At 48.6% G+C, this 22606-nt stretch overlaps 1 protein-coding gene across 1 annotated transcript in view; it reads left to right on the top strand.

Moving 5' to 3' along the window:
* Positions 1-3320: 3320 nt before the first annotated feature.
* The window catches only part of LOC120932422 (GTP-binding protein SAR1b-like), a 570126-nt gene continuing 550840 nt past the window's right edge, over positions 3321-22606 (top strand). Inside the window, exon 1 of the mRNA XM_040344773.1 lies at positions 3321-3459. The gene's annotated coding sequence lies outside the window, so the exon portion shown is untranslated. The remainder of the gene's footprint in view (positions 3460-22606) is intronic.

Genomic DNA, 22606 nt, shown 5'->3' on the forward strand with positions numbered 1-22606 from the left:
CAGAACCACTCCCATCCTCTGGAACACACTACCCCAATCTGTTTGACTATCGCCTACTCTATCCACTTTTAGGTAATCTCTGAAAACCCATCTCTTTAGAGTTCTAAGTCCTGATGCAATTGCTTCCATGGAGCAACCTATCACATCTATAGAATTCATTCAGGTGATCAAAGAGACACAACTAGGCAAAGCATCAGGACCAGATGGGTACACATTAACATATTACAAATGTTTTCAGTCTTAACTAAAACTGTACTTTATAAAAGCATTCAATAAACTCAGGCATGTTGATGAGGAGACTCAGGTCCAACTTTACCTTTAAATGGGTCTTTTCCAACAGTAGGTATTTGAGGATCAAACTGATGAATGACCTTACCAAGCTCTTCACTTTAAACGTCCCACCACTTCTCTCCTCCTTTAAGTGGAAACTATCAGGGTAGTTCAGATATTTTCCTGGATTGGTAGATGAAATGTCATTAGGCAAAATGTATTACCCCAAATGTTGTACTTGTTTCAGACTACCTATCTACAGTATATTCCACTTTCCGATCATAAAACAGTACAGTCAGTTTGGAACAAACTGGTAGAGGCTGAGAAGTCTGTTCGTATTAAGCATTCTATCCTCCAGCTGGTTGAAATCGGAAGGGGGAGCAGACACCAGCATACTAAACAATGGGTTGCCATGAAGCAATGCACATATCCCACACAAGTAATAGTACCTTGATGCCCAACACTGCCCTCCCTGACTTTGCCTAATCATCCAACTATAGAACCTACATGGAAACTGTGCGTCAGCTTTCACTTCGTATGGCTTATCCCCCTACCCTTCACTTCTATATCCAAACTTAGGCAATCCCAAATTCCCTCCAGGCCTAAAAGGAACAATTTTTCCATACTGTCAAAAGCACATGTATTCTGCACAACAGCATACCAAACAATCAGAGTGACTAAACGTCCTTCAGATATCACAGGCCTAGCCGTTCTGTAGTCTTGGTCGATTCCCTTTACTCCAACTGTCCCATTTTTTTAAATCACTGCAGGACACATTTTTGTTTGCTTGTTACCTGATTCTGTTTGAGTCGGAATGTTGGGCGGTGGTCCCCACGAGACACACCCTGTTCTTCACCTATAAACTCTTGCTTACTGAGATGCATCCAACTTGAATTGACATCCAAAAAGCTTAACAAAATTCGAATTCTTTCCTACAAATCCTCCATTCGTAGTAAAATATGGTACAAAATTGTAAAATACTGGTGCCGTACTCCAGCCTTGCTACACTGCAGGTATCATTTGGTGCTGAGACCTGTTGGCCCTGTGGAGAAGAAAAGGGTGACAAGATACGTGTCTTTTGGTTGTGTTTGGCACTACAGTCCTTTTGGAAACAGGTCTATTCCATTGTACAGATGTTCACTGATTGATTTGTACCATATACACTAGCATTTTTCCTCCTACATCATACTTACATTCCATCAAAGGCATATCAAAACTCAGTGGTGAAGCATTTAGTCCACTCCACCCTACCTGTCTCCTTGGTTTTGCAGGATTGAAGACATAAGGCAAATGGAGAACCTCACTAGTGTCTTGAAGGGTACAGAGCACAAAACTCATAAACTGTGGTTTCATTGGACTTCATACTCCTGCACCACTGAATTCAAGCACACTCTTGTAGACTTCTATATTCCATATATATTTACTTGTGAGGAGCCCAGTTCCTTGTGTGGTTGGCACATCATCGGTTCAGGCTCAGAACACCCTGGAGGCATGTAACTATCAGTGCTCTTTGGTGTCCAAGGTGCCCGCTGTTAACAGGGGAGTGGACCCCCCTATCTATTTTCCCACCTTTTTCCACCCCCCCCTTTTTTTTTTTTTTACAAGGCCTATGATCTTACATTTCTAAACACATATACTGTACTAAACTAAAGACATGTAATGATTTTAAATGGTATAATTCAAACTGCGCATTCACTTGCATTCAGGTGCACGTGGTTTATGGGACCACAGGCATTATGCAAACCCCAAAAACATGCAAAGAGGAATAACACAACAGACAATGATTTCTTTCCAAAAATGTATTACCACTTCTGCACATAACATATAGTATTTTGTTTGGAATTAACTTCGGTCACGGCCTGATTCATTGGTTTAATAAGTCTCATCTGAAATATAAATCAAACTCATAGCTCATAAATGTAAATAAATCCACCAATTAACCTTTTCATAACCGTCCTCAACCCAGCCACTGAGACTCGAGCTGATTTACCAACCTGCTTGAGAATTTCTTAACTCTCCCCTCAGACGACTCACCTAAGGGAGCCACCACATGAATCGGCTGCAACGGGGGGGGGGGGTTAGCATGGGGAGCTCCTCCAGCTGGGATTTCAGTTGAAACGGCCGCAGGCCCTCCCGGAACCGGGCCTTAAATAGCCTTGGACCGGGTACCAGAACCTTCCACTGGGTCACCTGCTTCCCGCTGACCAATCCCAGACCCAATCTTGCTACCTTCCACAATTCCTAACCCAGATGTTCTGCCTGATTCATTAACTGGGTGCTGAACTGCCATACCCCTCTGACCTGCCACTGACCTCCAAACAGCCCTTGGTCCCATAAGGAAAGGAGAGCCTAAACGGCTACTCCCTTTCCTTTCCCATTCTGTGAGTATAAGGACAGATTAAATACTCCAAACATAATGCAAAACGCATGTGCATTTAGGTGTTATGCACACAAGCGTAATAATAAAAAAAAATTGTATCTTGCTGGCAGAAAAAAATGCATGAAATGGAAATCGTCTGTAAAGTGCTTCAGTTTACTTTAGACATGTAAAATGTTAACATCTGTAAAATTCTGTCTCCATTCATCTATCTCTGTTTTCCGTCCCAACACGGGTATGTACATGTTCATGTACATGTGTTTACATGGATACACTTGTAAATTATGCAGAAATAATGATCAAAGATGCAGAATTTCCTACTTTGATTTTACACAGCTAAACGTAGTGCAAGATTACTGAGCACACCACAGCTGTGTACACGGGGACCATACAATACTGGTAAATTCAGATCTGTAAAAACTAGATGCAGTATAAGCCTGAATGCAGTGTTTTTTATGTTTATGTGCATGAGCCCTTAAACACAGATAAACTTGATATAGGAAGCATACATTTTGTTAATGCGTCCCATATATTTTTCCTGCATTTACATAAACCAAATGTAAGAGGCTAGTGTGAATGTAGCCTAAGACTGCACAGATTTGCAAAGTGAAACCTTGTGACAGCAAAGCTCCACCTTCATTAATAAAAGGAGCCCCTTGCTGGGTGACATGCCTAAGACAGGTGTAGAGTGTCGGTGCATAGCTTGCTGCAACGAGGAGGAGACTGCCTGATCCCAGGGATTTGCACTGAGGATCTTGTGATTCTGTACATCGGAGATTACTGGGCTGAATATCTCCTCCTGTCGCTGCCAGGTGACTTATTCTGTATACCTATTTTATGGGTCTTTTTAGAAAAATAATCCCTGCTTGCTTCACCTGTTGATTATGAGGGCTGACAATCAGGAGCTGGCGAATGAATAACCATTTGTTTTATATGACCTAGGACTTCTGAGAAAATTTGATGTTTATGTGATTTGTGCCTATTTGTTTAGTCTTAAAAACTAGAAAGATTTAGAAAAATGCTGAACTTGGGTTTGATTTGTAATACTTGAATATTTCCTGTCCGATTGCTATTTAGAATTTGACTTCTGCTCTAAAAAGAAACACACTGTTGCTATGCAGCTTCATTATATCCCATGATATGAGATTATAATTGGCCTTATTCAATTATGAACTCCTTTTGAATGCAGTTGCCCAAATCAACCCACCAGGATACAATCTGTACTGGTCTGACTTAAAAAATATTTTTCAAAAATGACATAAAAAATTGAAGCATGTTCAAATATTTTTTTGGTCGTTTTTCAGGAGACGGAAAATGATGTGAAGCCCACACACCATCATTTTAAATGACGTTTTAAAAAATGTCATTTTATTTAATGCCCGGAAAATGACCTTGTGTACGCGGCATAAGGATAAAGTATGGATCCCATGTCAGTTTTCTTTTGCCATCTTTGTTTAATTGGGGAGATTTTTCCTCACTACTTGTCCCATAACTAAAACAGGAAATGAGAGGATATCCCTCTCTAATCTGAGGACAACCCAAAGTTTTGAATTTTTATTTATTTTTTTTAAACATGACCGGTGTTCTAATTCCTCTCCACTCTATTCGAAACGTAAAAAAATGCCTTTAGTTGTACTTTCAGCTTAGTGTACGCTGATTGGTTTCTGTGGGCTACTGCAGCGTATCTAAGGGCCCTTTCACACGGGACGGATCAGCGGGGATTGCTCTGTTGATCCTGGCTGAGCCGGCGGAAGACAGGGCGGTCCCCACACACTGTGCAGGGACCACCCTGCCTTTTCTCCGCTCTCCCCTATGGGGGGATCGAATGAACACGGACCGTCTGTCCGTGTTCATCCGATCCGCAGACGGAAGGAAAAATAGGGTTTTCCTCCGTCTGCAGAATCGGAGAAATGCGGAAACGGGCGAGATCGGGTGTCAGCTGGCCCGCCTCCTTCACTGTGAATGGTCGGGACTCGTTAGGGGGAGTGGCCATGTCACGGGGGGGTAGAGCGGGATGATCGCATGATCCTTCTGGGCAGAGCAACATGGAGGTAAGAAAAAAAAAGCCTCTAAATATGCTGTTTTTTTATCTATGCAGCCACTGGACTGAGAGAAATTGTGTTGAAAACAGCTCTGCTCCATTTCTTACACTCAGGACAGTGCTACAGGAAAAACCAGACACCATCTTAAGCTTTGTCAACTTTATTACTTCTATCTTTAGACTTTTACATAGAAGTAAAAAAGTTCTGTTAGCTGACAAAGATGGTATCTGGTTTTCCTGTAGCAGTGTTCTGAGTGTAAGTTTTCAACCCAATTTCTCCCAGTCCCTCTGCTGCCACCCAGTCCCTCTGCTGCCACCCAGTCTTTCTGCCCTGCTGCCACCCAGTCCCTCTGCCCTGCTGCCACCCAGTCTCTCTGCCCTGCAGTCACCCAGTCCCTCTGCCCTGCTGCCACCCAGTCCCTCTGCCCTGCTGCCACCCAGTCTCTCTGCCCTGCAGTCACCCAGTCCCTCTGCCCTGCAGCCACCCAGTCCCTCTGCCCTGCTGCCCTCCAGTCCCTCTGCCCTGCTGCCACCCAGTCCTTCTGCCCTGCTGCCACCCAGTCCCTCTGCCCTGCTGCCACCCAGTCCCTCTGCCCTGCAGTCACCCAGTCCTCTGCCCTGCAGTCACCCAGTCCTCTGCCCTGCTGCCACCCAGTTCTCTGCCCTGCTGCCACCCAGTCCTTTGCCCTGCTGCCACCCAGGCCTCTGCCCTGCTGCCACCCAGTCCTCTGCCCTGCAGTCACCCAGTCCTCTGCCCTGCAGTCACCCAGTCCTCTGCCCTGCTGCCACCCAGTCCCTCTGCCCTGCTGCCACCCAGTCTCTCTGCCCTGCAGTCACCCAGTCCCTCTGCCCTGCAGCCACCCAGTCCCTCTGCCCTGCTGCCCTCCAGTCCCTCTGCCCTGCTGCCACCCAGTCCTTCTGCCCTGCTGCCACCCAGTCCCTCTGCCCTGCTGCCACCCAGTCCCTCTGCCCTGCAGTCACCCAGTCCTCTGCCCTGCAGTCACCCAGTCCTCTGCCCTGCAGTCACCCAGTCCTCTGCCCTGCTGCCACCCAGTCCTCTGCCCTGCTGCCACCCAGTCCTTTGCCCTGCTGCCACCCAGGCCTCTGCCCTGCTGCCACCCAGTCCTCTGCCCTGCAGTCACCCAGTCCTCTGCCCTGCAGTCACCCAGTCCTCTGCCCTGCTGCCACCCAGTCCCTCTGCCCTGCAGTCACCCAGTCCCTCTGCCCTGCTGCCACCCAGTCCCTCTGCCCTGCGGCCACCCAGTCCTCTTCCCTGCTGCCACCCAGTCCTCTGCCCTGCAGTCACCCAATCCTCTGCCCCGCAGTCACCCAGTCCCTTTGCAGTCACCCAGTCCCTCTGCAGTCACCCAGTGCCTCTGCCCGGCTGCAGTCACCCAGTGCCTCTGCCCGGCTGCAGTCACCCAGTCCCTCTGCCCTGCAGTCACCCAGTCTCTCTGCTGTCACCCAGTCCTCTGCCCTGCTTTGGCCCAGTCCTCTGCCCTGCTGTCACCCAGTCCCTCTGCTGTCACCCAGTCCTCTAAAAAATAATACTTTTTAAATGTTGGCAACTATGCTTGCTGTGTATGGCAGTTCAATGAGGGGGCAACAAACATCACAGGGGGGTATAGACATGGCCTGTGCTAGACTATATCTATACCGTATAGATATTATATTTTAGAGGTACAGAAGTTTTTTTTTTTGGGGGGGGCGCATGTAGCTGATCTTGCCTATGGTCTTGCACGGGCCCTGGCCCCGGCCCCATCAGAGCCGGACAAATAGCACTAGCAGTGGGACAAGGGAGTCAGGCTGAGTGAGCACAGGCAGTCCAGCGTGCAGCGGCATCTTTGGTTCTGCCTGCAAGCTGAGCTGTCACCACTTCTCCTAAACCTCCCTGAGTGACTGAGCGAGCTAAGGCAGAGGGGGGCGCCAAAGCTCAAGTGCCAAAGACGAGCGGGTCTGAAGAGAAGAAACTTCTGCCCCTTCCCCCTCGAGCCGCCACTGTCACAAGAGGGCTCTATTTCTTGCCTATCCCCTCCTCCTGTCAGCAGTAGAGCGGCTTTGTCTCTGGAGAGGAATCAGTGGCAAGGAACCGGTGGCAAGTGACATGCTGAATCTGGTAACGGGATGGGTGGCAAGTGACACGCTGAATCTGGTGACGTGATGGGTGGCAAGAGACATGCTGAATCTGGTAACGGGATGGGTGGCAAGTGACACGCTGAATCTGGTGATGTGATGGGTGGCAAGTGACACGCTGAATCTGGTGATGTGATGGGTGGCAAGTGACACGCTGAATCTGGTGATGTGATGGGTGGCAAGTGACACGCTGAATCTGGTGATGTGATGGGTGGCAAGTGACACGCTGAATCTGGTGATGTGATGGGTGGCAAGAGACACGCTGAATCTGGTAACGGGATGGGTGGCAAGTGACACGCTGAATCTGGTGACGTGATGGGTGGCAAGAGACACGCTGAATCTGGTAACGGGATGGGTGGCAAGTGACACGCTGAATCTGGTGATGTGATGGGTGGCAAGTGACCCGCTGAATCTGGTGACAAGGGACCGTGGCAAGTGACACGCTGAATCTGGTGACAAGGGACCGTAGCAAGTGACGCGCTGAATCTGGTGGCAGGGAACAGTAGCAAGTGACACACTGTAAAGTAGAAATATTGTACTTTCATTCTTGAGAGTAGGTGCGTAAATTGGGGCAGGCTTGTAGGGGCCCCATAGCATTACTTTGCCCAGGGGCCCATGATGCTATTAAGATGGCCCTGTGTTTGCGGTTGGATTTTTGTGTGTGTTTGGTCTGTGTCTTTTTGTGTGTGTTTGTTCAGTGTCTTTTTGTGCGTGTTTGGTCTGTGTCTTTTTGTGTGTGTTTGTTCTGTGTGTATTTGTGTTTGTTTGTTGTGTTAGATTTTTGTGTGTGTGTTTGGTGCTGAGTGTTGGGTGTTATGGCACCAAAGAGACGCAAGTTGAACTTTTCAGTGAGAGAAAGGCAAATACTTGCCAGGGCTATCACACGATTTGGGCGATATTTGCATGGCCCTGAGAGCCGGGACACCCCCCCGGCCAGGAAGAGGGTCATCATCCGGGAGATTACGGATCAGATCAATGCGGAGGGGGGGGAGACAAGGACCCCCAGTGGGATCTCTAAGAAGATAAATGACCTGAGGAGCCTGGTCCGTGACAAGATGGCCAAGATAAATGCCCATGCCACGGGCACTGGCGGAAGACCACCCTGCTCCGTCAGGCTGACTGAGGAGGAGTGGGCAGTGGCCCGGTGCTTCCACCGACAACAAGTGGTGGGCCTGCCTGGCTTTGACTTCGAGGAGGGCGTGAGGACAGGTAATTTTTTTTTGTATTTCTATCTGGTGTGTAGCATGTGTGGGGGGGAAGGGAATATGTGCCAAGTGTGTGGATCCTCCAACCTGTGAATGTTTTGTGTCTTCCACAGATGGCCAGGAGATTGCTGGGCCATTAGGCCAGGCTGCACCACCCCCGGGACAACATGCTGCTGAAGAGCCCCAAGAAGGGCAGGAATCCTCAGGGGAGGGGAGTGGCCACACCTCCCCTCATGAGGAGGTTGAGGGGGGGAGGATGAGGGGGAGGAGGATGGGGATGATCCGATGGACCTTGCAAGGGAAATACTTTTGACTTCGGATGTAGTTCCCCCTGAGGCTACCCCTGTGGCTGGCAGCAGTCAGGCCTCCATCAGGGATAGCCCCTTCCACTCCTCCCCCAACAGGGCTCCCCTCACAAGGGTCTCTCTCTCCCCTCCTCCCAGGCCACAAGCCTCATCTGTAGGCAGGAAGGCGACCCAGAAGACCAGGGGGGTGGCCGAGGTTCTGCCGGCCAGTCTGCGGAGGGACCAGGCCCGGCAGACCCAACATCTGGGTCAGCTCACCCAGTCTTTGGCCCAGATGGAGGACAGCCTGGGCTTAATTAAGGACTCGGTCAGTGAGGTGGGCACCAAGACCTGACCCAGGCTGTCCAAGCAAACACCCAGGCTGTCCAGGCCAATACGGCTGCCCTCACTGTGGGTCTGACCAGGATCGCTGTGGCCTTGGAGGGCAGGCCAGCAGGAGGACAGTCACCAGGGGAGGCTCCTCCTTCCCCTGCTCCCCCCCATGAGTCTCCTCCTTCCCCTGCTCCCCCCCCATGAGTCTCCCCTGGTTGGTCGTGGCCGTGCCCGTGGCCGGCCCAGGTGTAGCTCATGCCGCCGCCATTAATTTTTGGTTGTACTTTTGTTTTTTTATTTTTATTATTTTTTTATTATACTGTGATTATGATTTGGTTTATGTGTGTGAATGATGTATGAATGTGGGGGTGACATTCCTGGTGAAAAAGGGTGTCACCCTCAGTTTTGGTGGATTAGGGATCCCCAGGACCAGGGAGAAGTGATCCCAGGTCCATGTGAATGGTGTATGAATGCACAGTGACATAATTGGAGCCGTGGCGTGGCGTTGCTGCTCCCTAATACCATTGGGGGTACTTGGGTCTAATCCAATTCGATGTGCATGTGATGTGTCTGTGCTAGGGACCACAGTGGGTGTGCATGCATGCATTCTCATTGTGCCATGATTAATGTGTGTGTTTACTGTGCAAAGATGCATTCTGCGAGGCGTCTCCTGGCTGCTGATCCCTCAGAAGAGGGGGTACCCTCGGTTAGTAAAGTCACTAGTATAGCTATGAGCATGGATGCCCCTGGCATGTTGGCATACAGATTGTTGTCCTGCAAGTGTGTGTGCTCAGCTCTTCCCTAACGGTGTTGCTTTAGCTGACATTTACACGGCTGGTGTAAAGTTAGGGCACCTTTTATAAGGTGTAATTTTACACCGTGAAACTAGCAGATGCGCACAGGGCGTAATCTACGCCGCACAAGCGTACTTTTGTGGATGGCCCTATCTCCTTGATTTGCATATTAGCATCGAAAATCAATGGTGTGTCTATCGTATTTTGCGCTTCAAGATGCGCCGGTGTAATCGTTTTAAGTAGGACGGAAAAATCTGGATTTCAGGCGTATTTCGTTTTGAGGATCAGGCGCAAAGATACGCGCGGCGCATTTTTCAATTACGCCGCGCAACTTTCGATACGTCGGCGTAAGGGCTTTGTGAATCTGGCCCCCTGTCTTTACACATTCATTGCTGTCAGAGCAATCCGCGCTGGATCGCATTTAAGAGAGCAGTGCAGGCTTGGCTGGCAGGCATTCAGGAAGTAATACTGCTGCCTCCTTATTGCCTGTTTTTTTATGGGCATACAGTATACCCAAACATAAGCCTAGGGTTTGTCTTGCAGTTGTGGTACGGGCAGCCCCATTCACTTATAAAGGATGTGTTTGACAACAGTACTGCCTGCCTGCCGAATGCCAAAAGTGTAATAATTTTTTGCTGCACTGGCATGTGTGCAATCCTGTCCAGCTGCCTTCAAATCTTAAAAAAGTTGCTTGAAGGGGGTGGAACAAATGTGGCAAAAGAAGAGCTATTATCATGCAAAGTATTAACTGTAGGCGTCCACATTTTTAAACTGCCTAAACATTTAATGCTGTGTATATCCATTAGAGCAGGGATATGCAATTAGCGGACATCCAGATGTTGCAAAACTACAAGTCCCATCATGCCTCTGCCTCTAGGTATCATGCTTGTGGCTGTCAGAGTCTTGCTATGCCTCATGGGAATTGTAGTTCTGCAACAGCTGGAGGTCCGCTAATTGCATATCCCTGCATTAGAGGCTATTTTAGTCACTGAAGGTCATGTCATCATTTGTCTTATGTCCCTTTCACACTGATACATTTTTCCTGCGTTTTTTCTGTGCAAGAAAAACGCAAGAAAAATTTTCCCTTTAAATCCTATGGGACTGTTTACACCACTGCATTACAGGTGCAGTGCGTTTTGAAAAGTCCTGCATGCTGCATCTTTGGTGCTGTTTTGAAAAACACACTTAAAACTCAGTTTCACATTGAAATTTCACATGCATTTGCAGTGCGTTTCTGGTGCATTTTTGGGTTGCCTGCTCCTGTGAAAATTGGCGATTCCCATTAATTTCAATGGGAAGCTGAGTTTGTGCTGGTATTATAAATAAATGATCTCTAACAATGAATTTCACATGCATTGATTGAGAATGATCATTAAAAAATGTTTGCTTAAATTTGTGGGGGCACTTAAAGAATCCATATGATATATCGCAAATATTCTGTGGCAGACAACCAGATTTCTGTCACATTAGGTTGTTTAGCAAGGCAGGTAATTTTTCAGATTCCAGTGTGGTGATACTTTGAATGAAAAGTAAACTGTAATGCAGCAGTTTAGTCAACAACATTTTATATTGTTACTTTGAGACTGATAGAGCTTTTTTGGTGGTATTTACTGTACTTACAACTGGGTTATTCATTTTTAAAATATAAGGAGAAAAGAACAACATTTCTGACAGCACACTGTCTAATCTGTGCAGGATTAACCCTTTTGCTGCCAGAGATGTTTTTGCACTCATGCTTAAAAAAAAATTTATGCCAGAAGATTACATAAACACCCCCCCCCCACACACACACAAAACATTATATATTTTCTGAAAGCAGACATGTACATGTAGCATCATCATCATCACGCAAAGAGTTTTTATTTAAATTTCTTTTAACATTACACTTCTGTCAAAAAAGCAATATTCTTGTAACGAAACTTGGTTTACCTTAAAGACATTATATAATGACTAAATTGGTGTCTGTAGTGCATGTTCAAACCTTAAAATCATAAATAATAACATATAAAACATTTCACTCCAGGAGTATATAATGAGTTTGAAAATGTAGAGAAATGCTTAAATAATGCATTACAATTTAACTAAATCCATTCGATTTTTTTTTGTCTTCACTTGAAGACAAAGTCCTTTCTGACACTTTTTGTTTACATGGAAAAAAAATATTGATAGAAAATTACGATGAACCCACAAACATTATATATATTTTTAAGGCCCTACAGATGAAAATGGTGGTTGTTGCAATTTTTTTTTCACACAGTATTTGCACAACGATTTTTAAAACGCAATTTTTTGAGAAAAACACTTTCCTGACAGACTCCATGGCAGCCTATGTGTGGGTTAATGCCGCCTCTCATACCTCATAGGACCCTACTCCCATAAAGCTTTGCTTCTCCCAATAGACTGTGTTCCTTTTTTGTCCTCCTCCTAGGACCGAAGTAGTTTTGTTACCTTCAAAATAATGTGCCAGATTCACATAGAACTGCGGCGGCGTAACGTATCGTAGATATGTTACACCGCCGCAAGTTTTCATCGCAAGTGCCTGATTCACAAAGCACTTGCGATGAAAACTACGCCGGCGGCCTCCGGCGCAAGGCGGGCCAATTCAAATGGGCGTGTGCCATTTAAATTAGGCGCGCTCCTGCGCCGGACCTACTGCGCATGCTCCGTTTCCTAACTCCCGCCGTGCTTTGCGCGCCGTGACGTCATTTTTTTTGAACGGCGAAGCGCGTAGCGTACTTCCGTATTCCCGGACTTGTTACGCAAACGACGTTAAATTTTAAATTTCGACGCGGGAACGACGGCCATACTTTAGACAGCAATACGATTGCTGACTAAAGTTAGGGCAGGTCAAACGACGACTAATTTTGCGACGGGAAACTAGACTAGCAGCGACGTAGCGAACGCGAAAATCCGTTGGGGATCCGCCGTAACTGCTAATTTGCATACCCGATGCTGGTTTACGACGCAAACTCCACCCAGCGGCGGCCGCGGTATTGCATCCTAAGATCCGACAGTGTAAAACAATTACACCTGTCGGATCTTAGGGATATCTATGCGTTACTGATTCTATGAATCAGTCGCATAGATAGAAACAGAGATACGACGGCGTATCAGGAGAAACGCCGTCGTATCTCTTTGGTTAATCTGGCCCAATATTCCCTGATCCATAGTCCTGGTGTTTACACAGGGTGTGTTTTTTTGGCTCTAAAGTCCAACAAGTCTCAGCTATTAGCTGGACGGATGTTACAGTGTCTGCGGTACTTTATGAAGCTTACTAACCTGCCACTGGCAGGTAAGCAGTTGTCTGACCATACATCCTGGCTATTAGCAGGAGGTCATTGCTACTGTCCCAGATTTTGCAGAGCGAGCAGCGGTGGTTATTGTCTCCAGGCCGGATCATGGGGTCTCCATTAGTGGTAACGTATGAAAATTTTACTTACTGTTATGGCAGCCGTTTTTTGTGTGTTGTCTGTTGCATTCTGAATTAGCTATGGCCGCTGGAACGCATTGCCGCCTTCAGATGGTACTGTGCGTGCGCCGGTCTGGTTCCCCGAACGAGGCTTGGTTGCGCACGCATGGTTCTGCTCAGTTGGTCGCGATCGCGCTTGCGCGCGAGGCTTGTGCGGGTGACGCTGGGCACTGCGCAGGCGCGTGACGCGCACGGCCGAGCGCGGTGAGGTCATCGCATGACGGCAGGTTTAAATAGCTGTCAGATACAGCTATTTGGTGGCACAATCCTGAAGCAGTATATATTGAGTACTACTCGTTGGTCCTAGGTAAGAGCCAGTGCTGGATCACTGCCTTGTTCTTTTTTGTTCATGTTGTGCTGATCTTCATTGCCTTACCTGTGTCATTGGTCTGTTTTCAGTACTGTTTTGCTTATCTGCCATGGATGTGTCACCGCCCCCCTGTGGCCAAACCTTACGCTGCAGGTAGGATGGAATTGTTTTCCATCTGCCTGTTTTTTCTATGGGTTTGGCTGGTTTTTATAAAATACCTTTTTTATTTTTTTCTTATTTCCAGTCCCTCTAGGTCTGTTTCTCAATTATTAGCACGTGAAGATAATGTTGAAACTCAGTCACAACATCATCAATCAAATTCTAGAAGCTCTAGATCTTCATCTAAACATCATAGAGAAGGTTCTAGATCCTCGTCTGGTCACCACTCTCACCGCCATTCCAGTCACTCTGGAAGGAAATCCTGTTGTGGATGTAGAGCCCAGGTCCCAGAAGGAAAATCCCTCTGTAAGCCATGTTATTCCCGTGCCGTAAGGGAAAGAGGGGGTGAAGACCAGCAGGTGGAAGCCCTGGTCAGAAGAGTGGTCCAAGAATCTTTGAACGGCTCTGATTCCGTCCAAGCAGTTGTTCTTCCTGTTGAACCATCCCCAGTCCTTGTACAGGATAATCCTGAAGTTCCAGGGCCCTCTCGGGTTAACCGCTCCCCAAGCGTGTCTTCAGACAGTGAGATGGAAAGTGTAAATTATGCCGCAGGTTTTGATTTTTCCCTGGTCCCAACATTGGTAAAAGCAGTCAAGGACGCTTTAAAGTGGGAAGATCCAGTAGAAGCACCTTCCAAGCAAAGGAAGTACTTCAGCCAGCTTAAAAAAGACCACCCAAATTTTCCCCTCCTTGGTGAGCTTGGAGATGTAATTACAGAGGAATGGTCCGGCACAGACAAGAAAAATTCTTTACTATCTAAGATAGCAAAGCTGTACCCATTCAAGAGTGAAGAGGTGAGACATTTGGAGTCAGCTCCTCTAGTTGATGCGGCTTTGATGAGGCTGGTGAAACATGTCACTCTCCCCTTGGAAGACACCGTTTCCTTTAAGGATGGTCTGGAGAGGAAAATAGACACTGATTTAAAACGCATTTATATTACAGCCGGCATGACTTGTAAACCAGCCTTAGCTCTTGCAGCCCTGTCAAAAGCAATGGAGGCCTGGACAGGTGAGATGGACTCTGTGTTGTCCTGCGTCTCTGAAGACTTAGCCAGAAGCATTCCAGTCCAAGAACTAAAGATGGCTTCAGTTTTCTTGGGGGAGGCCTCCCTTGATCTTATTTGTCTAGTGTTTTGGGTCATACTCTCGTCCGTTACAGCCAAGCGTGCCCTGTGGCTACGTCCTTGGGTGGCTGACCCTGCCTCTAAACATGCATGGTGCAAGATACCCTTTTTGGGTTCTTCCCTGTTTGGGAACAAATTAGACAACGCCATCACCCGAGCCACAGGGGGTAAGTCAGGGTTCCTTCCCCAGGATCGTCGTCCGTATGGACAGAAGAAATTCTTTCCCAGGCAGGATTAAGTTCGGGCAAGGGAGGCTCGTCGGTACAGGCCTGGGCGTGATTTCAGGAGGAACTGGAGAAGAAACCAGCCCTCTGGTCAGAAGCCGGCAAAAAGACCTTCTTCCAGCGGACGTGACGCCCCTAAATCCTTTTGATGTAGAGCCGGCCCAGGCGGAAAGAGTCGGGGCTCGTCTCTTTCAATTCAAGCATGTCTGGGCAGCCTCAATAAAAGATTTCTGGTCCTTCAAGACGGTATCTACAGGCCATTCTTGGACATTTACAGATCCCCCTATTCTTCAAGTCATTCACACAACAATGCCATGCTCAGAGGAAAAAAAGACAAGTCCTCCTGTCATACACGAGCTCCCTCGTGGCTCAAGGTGCTGCTATACACGTCCCAACGGCCGAGAGGTTCCAGGGGATGTATTCACCCCTTTTTCTGGTCCAAAAAAAGTCAGGTTCCTGGAGACCAGTGATAGACCTGACACATCTAAACACCTTTATCAAGAAGGAATAATTCAAAATGGAGTCGCTGCTCACGATCCGTCAAGCAGTTCAGCCAGGCGACTGGCTTGTGGCCATAGACCTGAAAGACGCTTACTTTCATGTGCCTATAGCTGTGGAGTTCCAGAAGTATCTGCGGTTTGCAGTAGGCAGTATTCACCTCCAGTTTACTTGTCTCCCGTTCGGACTCACAACATCACCACGGGTATTCTCAAAGCTCTTACTGGCCGTCGTGGCCCTGATCAGAACCAGAGGCGTTTGTCTACACCACTACTTAGACGACCTGCTGCTGCTATCGCAAAACAAGGAGCAAATATTGACGCCCGGGATCTGGTCATATCCACTCTGACCGAGTTTGGTTGGCTACTAAACAAGGAGAAGAGTCACCTAGTACCGACACAATCTCTGATCTTTCTCGGGGCCCAATTCAATACATCTCTGAGTACCATCTCATTGCCCCTGGAGAAAATCCCAGTTGTTCGCGACAGGATCCGTTGTGCTCTAGAGTCTCCTTTTCTAAAAGCCTCACAATGCCTCAACATTATAGGCACCATGGTCTCCACAACTCCTATGGTGAGATGGGCACAGTGGAAGATGCGGCCCTTCCAGAAGGGTTTTCTCCAGCAGTGGGATCCGAGATTACAAGACCAAATGATTCGGATAACATCACACATGCGGGAAAGTCTTCCTTGGTGGCTACTAAGGAAAAACCTCCTCAATTGTCATTCTCTAGCCCCTGTGTCTTGGATCATGATCACGTCGGATGCCAGCAACACAGGTTGGCGGGCTCTCTGCCTGAAGGAAGTAGCCCAAGGGAAGTGGGACTTTCCGTCCCAGAAAGTCATATCCAACGTTCTGGAACTTTGCACAGCCTTCTGTTCCCTACAAGTGTTTCTTCACCTGATAAAGGGATCTTCAGTCCTCCTAAGGATGGACAATACGTCAGCAGTATCGTACATCAAGAGACAGGGTGGCACTCGCAGTCTGTCTCTACTGAAAGAGGTGAATCCAATTATGTCTTGGGCGCAGACACACTTGAAAGATTTGACAGCTGTATATCTCCCCGGATCTCAGAATCTACAGGCAGATTTCCTCTTGAGAACATCTCTCGACAACAACGAGTGGTCTCTCCACAGCAAGGTTTTCAGTTGGATCCTGTCACTGGATTTTTCACCAGACGTAGATCTGTTTGCATCCCCATGCAATTTCAAACTGGAGAAGTATTACACCAGATGCCGCTGTCCCCAGGCCTTCGGGGTGGATGCTCTGACGGATCAGTGGAGGTTCCGCAGGGCTTACAGTAGGTGTTTGTGATATTGTGTTTTTAGCACGACAGCATCGCGCTGATTCTCGGCGACATGGTGCCGAGATTTCGCCGACATCTCGCACTCACTGGAATAGTGACAGCACATTCCAACGTGCGCGTCATAGAAGCGACGGGAGATCCGACTTGGATTCCCGCCAATTCTACACGTGTGCGGCGTTTGTTATGAATCCTGAGGGGGAAGTCCCCACCGGATTTTAAATAAAAATTTGGCATGGGTTCCCCCCTCAGGAGCATACCGGGCCCTTAGGTCTGTTATGGGTTGTAAGGAGAGCCCCCTACGCCGAAAAAACGGCGTAGGGGGTCCCCCTACAATCCATACCAGACCCGTATCCAAAGCACGCTACCCGGCCGGTCAGGAAAGGAGTGGGGACGAGCGAGCGGCCCCCCCCTCCTGAGCCGTACCAGGCTGCATGCCCTCAACATGGGGGGGGTTGGGTGCTCTGGGGCAGGGGGGCGCACTGCGGGGCCCCCCACCCCAGAGCACCCTGTCCCCATGTTGATGAGGACAGGGCCCCTTCCCAACAACCCTGGCCGTTGGTTGTCGGGGTATGCGGGCGGGAGGCTTATCGGAATCTGGGAGCCCCCTTTAATAAGGGGGCCCCCAGATACCGGCCCCCCACCCTAAGTGAATGGATATGGGGTACATCGTACCCCTACCCATTCACCTGGAGGAAAAATGTTAAAGTCAATAAACACAACACAAGAGTTTTTAAAATAATTTATTAGTCTGCTCCGGAGGCCGCCCCCTGTCTTCTTTAGCTCTGTTTACCAGGGGGGGCTTCTTCTTTGACGTCTTCGGGTGGGGGCCGCTCTTCGCCGCCGTCCGGTTCTCTTCCACCACCGGGGGGGGTTGCTTTTATAAAAGCGCCCACTCCTCGGCGGGTTTCCTCCGACGTCTTCGGCGGGGGGGTGGTGTGCTTCTTCTTCCGCTATCTGGGGGGGTCTTCTTCGGCTATCCGGGGGGTCTTCTTCACTCTCTGGGGGTCTTCTGCTATGTTCGCCGCTCTCCGCTGTTGACTCGGCGCACCCCGGTTCTTCCTCCAGCTGTCCGGTGCCTTCTCCTTCAGCGCTGAACGTCTATCTTCTTCTTCCGTGCTGTGACGTATTCTTCTTCTTCTTCCGGGTTGTGACGTCATCTTCTTCTCTTCTCCAGATGTTGACACGCCGGCTCTTCTCGCCGAAATGACGTGTGCGCGGCTTGCATCGGACCTATATAGGCCTCACAGTCCCATCATGCTCTGTACCTACCCATGTGATACCTACCCACGTTCAGTGCTGAAGGAGAAGGCACCGGATAGCTGGAGGAAGAACCGGGGTGCGCCGAGTCAACAGCGGAGAGCGGCGAACATAGCAGAAGACCCCCGGAGAGTGAAGAAGACCCCCCGGATAGCCGAAGAAGACCCCCCCGGATAGCGGAAGAAGAAGCACACCACCCCCCGCCGAAGACGTCGGAGGAAACCCGCCGAGGAGTGGGCGCTTTTATAAAAGCGACCCCCCCCGGCGGTGGAAGAGAACCGGACGGCGGCGAAGAGCGGCCCCCACCCGAAGACGTCAAAGAAGAAGCCCCCCCCTGGTAAACAGAGCTAAAGAAGACAGGGGGCGGCCTCCGGAGCAGACTAATAAATTATTTTAAAAACTCTTGTGTTGTGTTTATTGACTTTAACATTTTTCCTCCAGGTGAATGGGTAGGGGTACGATGTACCACATATCCATTCACTTAGGGTGGGGGGCCGGTATCTGGGGGCACCCTTATTAAAGAGGGCTCCTAGATTCTGATAAGCCTCCCGCCCACATACCCCGACAACCAACGGCCAGGGTTGTCGGGAAGGGGCCCTGTCCTCATCAACATGGGGACAGGGTGCTCTGGGGTGGGGGGCCCCGCAGTGCGCCCCCCTGCCCCAGAGCACCCAACCCCCCCCATGTTGAGGGCATGCAGCCTGGTACGGCTCAGGAGGGGGGGGCCGCTCGCTCGTCCCCACTCCTTTCCTGACCGGCCGGGTAGCATGCTTTGGATACGGGTCTGGTATGGATTGTAGGGGGACCCCCTACGCCGCTTTTTCGGCGTAGGGGGCTCTCCTTACAACCCATAACAGACCTAAGGGCCCGGTATGCTCCTGAGGGGGGAACCCATGCCGAATTTTTATTTAAAATCCGGCGGGGACTTCCCCCTCAGGATTCATAACAAACGCCGCACACGTGTAGAATTGGCGGGAATCCAAGTCGGATCTCCCGTCGCTTCTATGACGGCTCTGTCTCCATCGCGGCAAGCCAGCTCGGCGCTGGCTCCCGCGATGGGGCTCGTAGGTGCTCAATCTCGCCGAGAAAGGGAGCGAGATTGACACAATATCGCGTGCACCTACTGTATGCCTTCCCTCCAATTCCAGTCATCCTCAGGTTCCTATCAAGACTCAGGTGGGAGGCCGTGGTTCCCATTGCTGTTTCAGTTGAGTTTCCGGGATCCAGTTCCTCTCCCATCCAGACCAGATCTCCTGTTGCTAGGGTCGACCCCTCATCCATGTCCAACCCATCTACATCTGATGGCCTGGTTCTTGAAAGGGGAAGGCTGGAAGCGTTAGGATGTCCAAGCGGAGCCATCTCCACCATATTGAGTGCTAGAAGACCAAGTACTAACAGAATCTACCAAAGGATATGGTCAAAATTCTCAGACTACACCTCTTCTATGGACGGTTCTCCTAGTAATCCCAGAATTCAAGACATTCTAGGGTTTCTTCAGTCGGGTCTTGATCTACCTCTATCCGTTAGCTCACTAAGAGTCCAAGTCTCAGCTATCTTCGCATTCACAGGGATATCCTGGGCCACAATTTTTCAGAGGAGCTATACGACTGAGACCTCTAAGAAAACCAAGATTCTCCAAATGGGATCTTCCTCTAGTCTTGGACTTTTTCACAGACATTCAGAACTCAGACCAACAGTCAATCAAAGATCTTTCTCTCAAAGTGGTATTTCTCATAGCCATGACTTCAGCTAAGAGGGTTTCAGAAATTGGCTCATTGGGGTGTAAGGAACCTTTCCTTACTTTCTTCCCGGATCGTGTGGTTTTGATCCCCATGCTAGGTCATAAACCTAAAGTGTCATCGGTCTTCCACGAGAACCAGGAGATCGTCCTTCCCATATTTCGGCCTTCTGAGGACTCTGATGTTCATTCGTATTGAAACAGTATCTGGAAGCTACAGCATCTTTTCGGCAATCCGATCACCTATTTGTTTCCTTTCACGGAAAGAACAAGGAAATGCGTGCTTCCTCTAGAACCATTGCAGCATGGATTGTACAGGCCATCCAAGGGGCTTATAAAGCGAAAGGTTTGGCTCCCCCGGAAGCGGTAACTGCACATTCTACTCGGAGCGTGGCCACGTCATGGGCGGCTGCCCGGGACGTTCCCCCGGAAGTGATCTGCAGAGTGGCCTCTTGGTCATCACTGAATACGTTTATGACGCACTATTGCGTAGAACCTGCTTCTTTATCGTTGGTGAATTTTGGTTTACATGTTCTATCTGTTGACAATGTTAATTAAAACTTTTTCTTTAACCAGCAATTGCCCACCCGGGTGTGTATGGCTATTTATTTCCCACACGTAGGCTGCCATGGAGTCTGTCAGGAAAAAGGAAAATTTATATGAAATACTTACCATAATTTTCCTTTCCTGATGGCAGCACACAGTCTATTGGGAGAAGCAAAGCTTTATGGGAGTAGGGTCCTATGAGGTATGAGAGGCGCGATTAACCCACACGTAGGCTGCCATGGAGTCCATCAGGAAAGGAAAATTACGGTAAGTATTTCATATAAATTTTCCTTTTTTTATTTTATTTTAATGCACTAAAACACACTATATTCCCCAAATGTTTGGTAAAATATAAAAGATGATCTTATGCCGAGTACATAGAGACCAAACATGACATGCTTTAAAATTCCGCACAACCATGCAGCAACGACAAACTACATACATTTTTAAAGGCCTTTAAAAGCCTTTACAGGTTGCAACTTTAAATTTACAGAGAAGTTACAGATGATTAGAACCCTTCTGGTCTCCGATCAGCTCTATGGTCAGCTGGCAGAACCACAGGCTGCATTCCCAGGTTCCCCTGGTGGGACAGGAGAGCCTGAAAAAAAAACATGGAAGATGGCAGGAGGGGGGGGGGACGTTCCCTCCCACTTTTTTTAAAACCAGTCTAGTGGCTAATTAGCTGCTATGATTGCTTTTAGATAAAAGCCGACTGCCGGCTGAAAAAAATGATACCAAGATGATGCCTAAACCTGCAGGCATCATTCTGGTATAACCACTCAAATCCAGCAACATACCAGTACGTCGCTGGTCCTTGTTGGGCATATTTTGTAACTTTTTTTTCTCAGCCTGTGGCCTAAATGAAAAAAGAGAACTTAACAGATTTTTCCATTCAAAGCGATTGATCGGTGGTATGCCCACCATTAGAATACCACCCTGCATACACTCACTTCTAATGATGGGCATACAATACATATGTAGCACTACCCCCGAAGGAGCTGCTGGTTTGTGTTGGGTGGCATGTTACCTCTATTCCTTCGCCGTCTAGGGTACTTGATGAGAGCTGTTAAGAACTTCAATGTCCACACTTTAGATTTCCTTTTATGTGCTTTATTACACAACGGAGTAAAAGAATACAAGTTGTAGTAGTTGAAGAGGCAGAAAGGGGTGATAGGTAGTGGTTTAAGGTGTATAACTTTGGTTGGAAGCACTCCTGCTTCCAGCAATGTAGCTTTCATCGCCACTGTAGCCAGAGTGGGTATTGCGCACTTGGATAGGCCTCTCTCACCAGCCTAGCAGCCAAGATGTCACACGGAAACTTTAGCAAAGTCTCTGCCACAGACCTTCCCAAAGATGGAGATGTATTCGGTCCAGAATCCTTCTCAACACAGGATTAAGCACCCGGATCTCTCTTGAATAAACTTGGTAAATTCAGAACTGACAGGTGACCATCACTCAGCCTCTCAGAAATCGTGCATCCTTCGATGAAGTTCAAGGTCTCTCCTGAGATACCAGTCTCGTGCTCGGTACTCTCCCAGACAGGTTCTTCATCGGGCGGCTTGCTCCCTCAGGACAGACAGCACAGGACCACTCTGCGAATGTAGACCCAGTCTGACTACCAGGCCCACATAGTAGATCATAACCCCGGACCAACGTGGTCCTGGAGCCAGAAACACTTGAACACGCACCCCCGGCCATAAGGGCCACACACGGAGGGTTGTGGGATGACAGCCAGGATTGGCCACACAACGACGTCGACCCAATACTATTTACGTCTGTTCCTTAAGTACTCTCCCCCAGCATGCATAGCGAGGCGATCAACCCCCACTGATTGGCTGCTGGGGAAAACACCCAATACACCCTGACTTGACTGCTGCATCCATTGGCCTGAGGTGGTACTGACACCCCAGACAGCAATAGTGGTCACTCACAGTACAGCCTTGGCTGGAACAGAGGCCCAAAATTTGGTAAAACAATACGGTCAGAGGTAATTAAATCTCTGACCACCCTCTAAATTTAAGGCAGAACCAGCTATGAAAATAGCAGGGCACTACACATATAAAAATGTATGCCAAGGCATATGGGCGATCCACCCATATGTCCAACCCTGCCCCTATGCTTTGGCATATATGCTCTTTTTTAACTGCGGTGGTGAAATCACCTCCTGCAGCGCTAGAGTCACAGATTTATGTATCGTGAGAGCAAACCCTATTGCTGTCAAAATAAATAAATTCATGCTGCAGCAAATAATGGTTAACAATAAAACACAGTATAACAGTAGGACAACAGGAACCTGCAAAGCATACACAATAAAATAGAGTACAATAAAACATTACAGTATATCATAAAACAGGGCTCGTCAAAATCCGGGCACCCGGTCGCAATTGCGACAAGAAATAGTGACCTGGTGCCCAGGGAAGCCTAGGCCTGCAGAAGGCCGCAAAGCCGCAGCCTCAATTACTGGCGGGGGAGGTGGGGGCGCACGGAGACACAGGATCCTGCATCTCTGTGGGCCCCCACCTCCCCGCCGGCCAGTAAT

Source organism: Rana temporaria, chromosome 3, assembly GCF_905171775.1.
Source record: "Rana temporaria chromosome 3, aRanTem1.1, whole genome shotgun sequence".
Classification (NCBI taxonomy): domain Eukaryota; kingdom Metazoa; phylum Chordata; class Amphibia; order Anura; family Ranidae; genus Rana; species Rana temporaria.